General features: G+C 43.1%; 1 pseudogene; it reads right to left on the bottom strand.

The window, feature by feature from the left end:
• Positions 1-3,467: 3,467 nt before the first annotated feature.
• Positions 3,468-4,157, bottom strand: LOC101421871 (mortality factor 4-like protein 1 pseudogene; annotated as a pseudogene).
• Positions 4,158-8,435: the final 4,278 nt, after the last annotated feature.

Genomic DNA, 8,435 nt, shown 5'->3' with positions numbered 1-8,435 from the left:
CTATGCACATGATTTTTACTTAATCTTTTATTACTGCTTGAATTTCATTGTTGAGCTATCATCCTCAGAAACACAAGGTATTCATATGCTGGGTCTTCTCATTTTCTGTTTTCTTTTGCTTGTACTTTTCTCTGCATCCTGGAAAAGCATCTCAAATTTGTCCACCACATAACTGATTCTGATTTACTTATGACCAATGATGTACTAGTTATACTTTTGTGCTCTTTGTTTACTTGAAAGTCCTCTATATCTCAGTCTGTTTTCTCTTTACTTCAACCTGCTGTCTCTTCCCAATATTTTTCTTTCACATGACAGTGTATTTTCACATTCTATTATTATAGATTCTAAACAATAGCTTATAATTTTCTTCAGCTCCATTAGACTCTTCAAAAATATGATCTTTCTTAGGTTCCAGGACACCCTCTCTTATCTTGTTTATGTATTATATATGTATGTCTATATATATACTCTTTATATTTACAAATGATTACTGAATTTTGTCTGTTGAGGGCAACCAGCTGTCCAAAATTAGGCTTCGGTCCATGAAAGGGCAAGTTTACTTTTGGTTCACCTTTTGTCCTAACCCAAAGCAGGAGTGGTCCCAGGGATCCCAGTGATCCCTTGTCTAGCCTCTGAAGGTTGTGAAATGTGAAGTTCTGTTTCTCAGCAACCCCTTTTGTTTTGTTTTTGTTTGGGGATTTTTTTTTAAGAATTACCGGGACTGAACCTGGGACCTCATACCTGGGAAGCAGGCACTTAACTACTGAGCTACATCTGCTCCCCTCCCTTATCTCTTGTTCTGCAGCAGTTTTAATTAGCCCACGGGTTTTTTGGTTTCTTTGTTGTGGTGGTTGTTTCATTTTTCATGTTTATTCGTTCTCAAGTGAAGCAAGATCTATCCAGATTCATTGATTACTAACTGAGAGGGAGTGTTTGCCCTTGACCTCACTCCTTATCTCCTGAATAAGAATCAGGTAACCTACTCAAATCTACAACTGCAGGATAGATCAATTTCCCCTGTGCATAGCTTATTTCCCAGTTGAGCAACAACTGTGATGAGGTAGCATCTTTCCCTACCCCCACAGTCCAATTCTCTGGTAAGCTCATCCATGATATAAATCACACTCCTGAGTAGTACCCCACTTGCTGTTTTAGAAGGTCCCGCACAGACTCTTTGGGTCATGCCCCTCCCCACCTAGAGAGGAAACTGCAAGACCAAGAGGATGTGTGTTTTGATCACCTCCTTTTTATCCCATTGGTGAAGGAAGGATTCCTGCCCCAGCGTTGGAGGGTGGTCAAACACACACTGCCTATTTGTTTTTGTTTGCTAGGCTATAGGAATGCAATATACCAGAAATGGTTTGGCTTTTTTTTTTTTTAAGATTTATTTATTTATTTATTACTCTCTCCTTCCCCCCCACCCCAGTTGTCTGTTCTCTCTGTCTATTTGCTGTATCTTCTTTGTCTGCTTCTGTTGTTGTCGGCGGCATGGGAATCTGTGTTTCTTTTTGTTGCGTCATCTTGTTGTGTCAGCTCTCCATGTGTGCGGCACCATTCCTAGGCAGGCTGCACTTTCTTTTGCACTGGGCGGCTCTCCTTACGGGGTGCACTCCTTGCGCATGGGGCTCCCCTACGCAGGGAACAATCCTGCGTGGCAGGGCACTCCTTGTGCGCCTCAGCACAGCACATGGGCCAGCTCTACACAGGTCAAGGAGGCCCAGGGTTTGAACCACGGACCTCCCATGTGGTAGACAGACGCCCTAACCACTGGGGCAAGTCCGCCACCTGGTTTGGCTTTTAATGGGGATTTATCAGGTTGCAAGCTTACAATTTTGAGGTTGAGGGAAATATCCAAATCAAGGCATCATCAGGCAATGCCTTCTCCCCCAAAGACTGGCTACTTTGCAGTCCTGAACTCTCTCACACTGACAATGCACATGGTAGCATCTTCTCATGTCTCCTTTATCTTTTGGGTTTTATTGCCTTCTGGCTTCCTCTGGCTTTTACTCTGCTCCAGTGACTTTCTCTCTGTGGTTCTATCTGTTCATTCTCTTTATAAAGGATTCCAGTAAGAGGATTAAGACCTACCCTCGGTCACAAACTACTGAAGTGACCTAGTCAAAAGGTCCCACCTACAGTAGGTTCACACCCACAGTAATGGAATAGTTTAAAGGATATGAGTTTTCTAGGATCCATGAAAGCCTCAAACTACAACACCACCTGACATTAGAAAGATGATATCAACAGCAACTTATCAGTCACATATGCTCGCAGCCCAGAGAAAGAGGACACAAACCACACTGGGAAACACAAGGTTACACTTGGGAACAGAGCTAACAGCCAGGAGGCAGGGGGCCCCCTGGTTCTCATAGGAGGAGGTGATTGGTTTGTTTGAATAATTCTGTAGGTTGCAGGGAACTGAAACTCACTACTCAGGGATAAGCAAGAAATTGCACCTGGACCATTTAATAAGGAGGATTGTTTGATGAGAGAACCTTATCGGTGGGAAGAGAGAGGAAGAAGAAGTTGCAGTTTGGCCAGAGGCCCTTCTGGTTTCCAATGTCAAGGCAACACCTAATTTTGAATCTCATGTTCAGGCCTTACACTTCCATATGCTTACCCAGAGTCCTTCTAGACCGCCTTCTTGGGCTCAGGACCCTGGAATTCTCAAGCCTGTTTGCAGAGCTTCTTAGGACTGTCCCATAGGTCCATCTTTTTGAGGCTAAACCAAGACATTGGTATGTACACTTCCAGCCCAGTGAATGGTCAAGGCTAGCTGTTTGCAGGGGCTCTGAACTTTCAGGCTGAACTATCTGTGCACATGTATTCAAGGATCCTGATATGCAGGAGACAATGGTAGAAAGAGAAGAGACAACCTGGGGACAAGGGGCCTTGGGACCAGCTTTCTCCAAACCACCATGTTTCAGCATGCAACTCGATCTGAAATTCTAAATTTGTACCTAGCATTCCAGATTATTTTGAAGGAATATTTGTCGACGTACGATGCAAGAATTTATTTCATTTTACCTAGAGGTATAACTTTCAATAATTTGGACATATGGTACATGGACCCACATTTGTACTCCCTTCCCTGGGCCCCACCAATTTTAGGGATGAGCCTGCTTCTCAGCATAAACTGCTTCCAGCACTCTTGCTGCCTCTAACCCACCCATACAAAATAGGTTATTTCCAGAGGCTCTTCATAAATCTGTTTGTTAATAAGTAAAAAGTAATTACAAATGGTATAAGCTAGCAGTCTCTGAATGTATTGCCATTAAATAAGTTTGTGAATTGATCCTTTGCAGTTTTTTTTAAGGAGCTTAACCCCTTTTATTATTTCTATTTAAAATTAAACAAAAAACAGACATACATCAATTCTGTTATTCGCTAACATTTCAAAGTACATCATTTGTGTAAGAGAAGGACTAGGAGAAAAATGTTTACAGAGATTCCTACATGAGTGAGTGTCAGCAGCCTCCCACAGCTTTCCCACGGTACGCAGGAAGAGCCCCGTCATCATCGCTGGCACTAAACAAACTTGTAGAATGCTTTGCCAGATACTTTAGGAAATCCTGAAGATCGTTCAGTAATAAAGCAAGGCTCTTCTCATCCAGAAGGGTACGGGTCAACATTGTTCCTAGTCATACAAATAACCGCAGTAGATGTGGGGCTCCATACACCGAGGACACAGGCGCTTCAGGGCTATCTGCAAGGATTTGCGCATACCACCGTCTTTCTCATTTGTAGAGTAGCTGAGTGCCCAACATTACACTGAAGTATTCTTTTATCCCAGCCACAACTTCATTAACAGCATATTCCTTATTATCTGTGTGTCCTCAAGATTTTTTGTAATTTGCATAACCCTCTAGAATGGAATTCACATTCTTCTTGGCGGGAAGATAAAAGAGCTGGTTTTCCCTGGTGATTAAATCCCAGTCATCAGCAAGCCAAGGCTTAGCTCTTCCGGAATCTTTACGTTATTCATGAAGGTTTCCTAGTTTTCAACAGCAGGATCTGCTCTTCCGAGGAGGCGGAGGTGTCTCACTGGTACTACCACCTTCTCTATTTTCAGGTATTTTCTGTTTGTTCTTTTTTGTTTCCACGTCAACATTTTTCTGCTGCAGACCAGAGGTCTTTCCCAGGACTATCCCTCTCATGTTGGCCTCTGCATATTGCCCCTGATTGGCGCGCTTTTTTTTAAGATTTATTTTATTTATTTCTTTCCCTTCCCCTGTTACCCCTGCTGTCTGCTCTCTGTGTCCATTCGCTATGTGTTCTTCTCTGTCTGCTTGTCTTCTCATTAGGCAGCTCCAGGAACTGATCCTGGGAACTTCTGGAGTGTGAGAGAGGCAATTACTCTCTTGTGCCACCTCAGCTCCCCTGTTCCGCTACGTTTTCTTATTTTCTTTCCTCTGTGTCTCCTGTTGTGTCGTCTTGCTGCTCCAGCTCTCTGCGTCGGCCAGCACTCCTGCATGGGGCCACGTTCCCGCATGGGCTGGCATGCCCTCACCAGGAGGTCCTGGGCATCGAACCCTGGACCTTTTATATGGTAGATGGAAGCCCAATTGGTTGAGCCACATCCATTTCCCTCCTGATCAGCTTTGGGGTTCTGTTTCCGAATGGTGTCTGCATATTTGCATAGCCTGATTTCTGAAACCCATTCATCCCAGGTTTTATTCCACCCACTGTAATGCAGAAAGTATTTTACTCATTTGTCTTTTATGGCAACTTTTACACACTTTGCTTCATAAAACAGAGGCCCATGAAAGCACAGCACTTGTTCACTCTCCTGTAACTTGGGCTTCGGGTCCTGCTTCAGCGCCAGTTTTAAACAATTTGCCACCTCTTCCTTCTCCCACCACCCCTGACTACTGCCCACTACTCTCTACCTCACCCAACTCAGCGTCAGCCTTGGTCAAGCACTGCCAGCCCTACATCCAGGGCCCAGTTTCCTTTGAAGTTTTAAAACTGGCTCTACTCTTCCCCTCGTTTCATATACACATTCTATCAGTCACCTTTTCTGAAAATTCAACTATTTGATTTACATTGCAATTCTCTTCAGGCAGGTGTCACCCTCTCCAACCCCTTGACTTGTGATGATCTCCAAGAGTATTGTAGGGGATTTTTTGTAACCCCAGCAGAGCAGACACTCCTGTACTCCACCCAGCTCTCCTCAGATCTTTACCATCTCTGGGCACTGCTCCAGCATCTGTGCATTTTTGCTTCTAACAGCTCATACCTGTGACTCTCTTTAGAGGGCTGCCACAAATTGCTGGAGCCACTTTGTTCTCACATGCAGCGAGCTGGAAACAGCTGAGAATTTGCATCCTCTCCAGGGTGGTCCTTAGCCAATGACCAACCTGTGTGAGAGTAGGAAACCCAGCTTCCCGACCTGCATCCAGACAAACTCTTGATAGTAACTTAGACTCCAGAATCCCCTAATATGTGGGACTTAGTACCTAAATCGCATGCTTCCCACCTCTGTGCTGCTTCCCCCATTCCCTTACTAGTTTCTCTTGGGAGCCTCAGAGTCAGCAACTAGAATCCCAGCCTTGGTCCTCACCTTCCCAACCTACAGATTCCATTGGATGTTATGCGGATCCAAATGAGTCTTGGACTTATGGTACCATTCAAAGCCTGCGGAGTTTGCAACAGTATTTTCAGCAACAGCACTTCTGCCATACTTAATGTGTAATTTCTCAAACCACTCCGTACACTTACCTGAAATTAGAAAGAGGTCTAATCTGCTTTTGATGCTGATGATATGGCCACTGTTTGGGGAAACTGTAATGACTTTTTTCTTTTTATTGGGAAATACATAGGATTTTTTAAAACTGTGGTTTTCAGTTACTGTTGCTGAGTGCCCATTTTTCAGCAAATAAATTACACAAAATTCAACAAGAAATGAGATCATTTAATGTTTGTCAAATTCCAAAGACATCTCAGTCTAGAAATTATGCTTGCTTAATGATTTAATATGTTCATTAATATGTTTAATGAAAGGAAAGAATGGCCCATTAAATCTGCCTCAGATGAGGTAACAGTTACACTTGGATGCCCCAAATGTCACCTTGGCTACTAATTTCTTCCAGGGGCAGTAATGGAAGAAGTCAGAGCACATCCTACTCTAAAGCACTTGGTTGTGTCCACCACCAAGAACAAAAACAAAAACAAAAACCCACAAATACGCAGGGTCCAGAAGTACTGCAACCTTAGGAAAAAATATCTCACCATCAGAGGGCCAAAAACTAATGGGATAGCATCTTCATTATTTGCCATTGTAGAGAAGAAAGGGGACAGTCGCAATCCTTTTAGCCCAGTGGTATGCAGGAGTTAGCTCAAGCCAGCATTTGGGAGCCAACTGCGCATAACTCTTCAGTGAGACCATGCTCACAGCTTGAAATCAACCATGACGGGAATATTTATACCATGAAAATCAGCAAACAGTACAAATCAGGGATTTTTTTTGAGAGCCTGTTTACCAACATACCTATTATAAGGAATTATTTAAAAAGCCTATTCTAGAAAGGTTCATCATCCTTGATATTGGCAATAATCTAAGATGAACACTGTAGCAGTTTGATATAGTTATGACTTCCAATAGATATTGGATTATGTTTGTAATCTGGTCTGTATCTGTGTGTGATTAAGTTACGATTAGGGCTTTGATTGGGCCATATCACTAGGGTGGAGAATTCCATAAGGCATGGCAAAGGACAGAGTTGAGGGTTTTCTGATGTTGGAGTTTTGATGTTGGAGTTTGATGCTGAAGCTTTAAGCTGAAACTCCAGGAAGTAAACTCACAGAGGAAAGAGAAGCCAGCCCCAGGAAGAAAGGAACCCTGAGCCCAGGAAGAAGCAAGCCCTGGGAAGAAAGGAACCTTGAACCCAGAGAGAAGCAAGACCCTGGAAAGGAGGAACCCAGGAAGCCTGAACCCTCGCAGACTTTGGCAGCCATCATGCTCCAACACGTGAAAATAGACTTTGGTGAGGGAAGTAAATTATGCTTTATGGCTTGTTATCTGTAAGCTCCTACCCCAAATAAATACCCTTTATAAAAACCCACCAATTTGCATCAGCACCCCTTTGGCTGACTAATACAAATCCTCATATACTTTTCCAGCTCATTTGCTAGTTTTCTTCATTTCCTGCTTATTATTGTCAATTGTATAAGCATAGCTACTTAACACATTTTACATGATTTGCTCTTTGTCAATGAGAAATATTCAGTTATTGAACAATTTATCTCATATTTCCATGTAAAATTTGTCATTTTCTCATCATCTTGAATTTGTAAAAGTATTTTGGTTTTCAGTTCTCTCACAATCATATGCCTCTTCTCACCAACAGAGTTAACACTCTCTTTGCTTTTGCACTTTCATACATAATTGTGTTAAAATATTATAAAACATCCCCACAGTCAGTAAACATGGATGTAGGCTAATATATTACAGAATTGTGGAAACCAAGACATTTACTCTCAACCAATCTCATCTGTTAGTGATCAGAAATACTGACTTGATTTTTTTCTGTGTCTATAAAAATCTATAATAGAACAGGCTGGCAGCTAATTCATACCATAGCTTGGGTTTAATGAAAAGATCTAATTTCCTTATTTTTGTCTATAATTACTCTGGTCTTCCTACCATAATTTCCCACCACTGCTTAGCAGAGGAAAATTACCTAAATATCCAATCCAGTTTCAAGTTTAATTCAATCCAATAATTTAATTTGTCCCTTCAGACAGCATTCAACCTCTTAGATAAAACAAACGCTCAGTCTCTCAGCTGGTTTCCCCTTTCCCTGGTCTTCCTAAGCTGCCATTCAGATAAATGGGGAAAGGGATGGGTGGCTTATGGGTCCCCTGTGTCCCTGGGAGTAAAGGGAGCTCCTACTCATCCTGGTCCTTGAGTGCACCCTGTCCAATGTCTGGTGGTCTCAGTGTATCCTTTACCCCCCTGGAAGTTGCACAGCCTTGCACCCTGTGGTGCTGCAGATCTCCTGGCTCATTCTTTTGACTCAGGCATTCTCCTAGGGAAACTTTGGCCATCTACCGCCTTGCTGACCCAGCCTTCCCTGACCTCTCTGCCTCATCTCCCATCTGCTCTCATTTAGGTCATCGTACCTCATCATGACCGGCCACTGGGCCTCCTCACAGAGTGACCTGGTGAAGCTGAGCTTAGAGGACTCCCTCTGCCAAACCACACCATGCCACCAAGCTTATTTATTTTTATGTGGCTGTGCCAAAAAAAAAAGAGTAGGGGCCATCTGAGAGGCCGCCCCTCCTATAGCCCCAAATAAGTACAGTCAAGAGCCTCCTACTGCCACAGGTCCCTCAATGACCACAACGTATCTCTCTACCTGTAGGTTAAAAGTCTGAGTGGGCATCTCTGAAAGCAAACAACTGACAACTTCATCCTCCTACCTCACTCAGCT

This window comes from Dasypus novemcinctus, chromosome 2, assembly GCF_030445035.2.
Source record: "Dasypus novemcinctus isolate mDasNov1 chromosome 2, mDasNov1.1.hap2, whole genome shotgun sequence".
In the NCBI taxonomy this organism is placed as follows: Eukaryota; Metazoa; Chordata; class Mammalia; order Cingulata; family Dasypodidae; genus Dasypus; species Dasypus novemcinctus.
Note: the sequence above shows the minus strand (reverse complement) of the source record. Positions and strands in the feature narration are given on the sequence as shown.